Below are 798 nucleotides of genomic sequence, written 5' to 3' on the forward strand. Positions count from 1 at the left end.
CAACGTTTCGACAAGGTTTTGTCATCATTAGCTACTGGGTAATGAAGAAAAAACTTTAATATAAGTTTAACATAACAGCAAATGTACAACGTTTCGACAAGGTTTTGTCATCATTAGCTACTGGGTAATGAAGAAAAAACTTTAATATAAGTTTAACATAACAGCAAATGTACAACGTTTCGACAAGGTTTTGTCATCATCAGGTACCTCGTCATCGAATTTGAAAACATAGGTACTGTAAAAATAAGTTTCTTCTGTATCTCCAAGTTTGGCATCTGTACGTTCGAGCTTCCTTCAGTTTTGATTTAAAAAAACAAAAACAGTTAAACACGTTAAACATCATGTGTCCAAGAATGACCCACCCGTAAATTTGTTTTATAGTACTTAATATTTTTTTTTCATTTATTAGAATTTAATTAGTATTTAGTTGTTACTTTAAAATTTTAATTGGTCACTACTTTCTTTCATTTCTTGTTTGGTGTTGCTAACAAACAGGAACATATTTATATCGTCCGCCTAGCCCTAACGTATAGAACACGTTTTCTACAGGTCGAAAATTCGTCTGGAAATGAGTGCGGCACTACAGAAAAAAAAACATATTTATATTAAGCACTGTTTGTTTGTTTGTAATTCAGCACAAAGCTACACAATGGGCTATCTGTGCTCTGCTCACCACGGGTATCGAAACCCGGATTCTAGCGTTGTAAGTCCGCAAACATACCGCTGTGTCACTGGGGGGGGAGGCATTAAGCACTGTTATCCATGGTAGTTTTTGCATGAAAAAGGAGTTGAAGGGTA

The sequence above is a fragment of the Limulus polyphemus genome, unplaced genomic scaffold, assembly GCF_000517525.1.
Source record: "Limulus polyphemus unplaced genomic scaffold, Limulus_polyphemus-2.1.2 Scaffold4597, whole genome shotgun sequence".
NCBI classification, from domain to species: domain Eukaryota; kingdom Metazoa; phylum Arthropoda; class Merostomata; order Xiphosura; family Limulidae; genus Limulus; species Limulus polyphemus.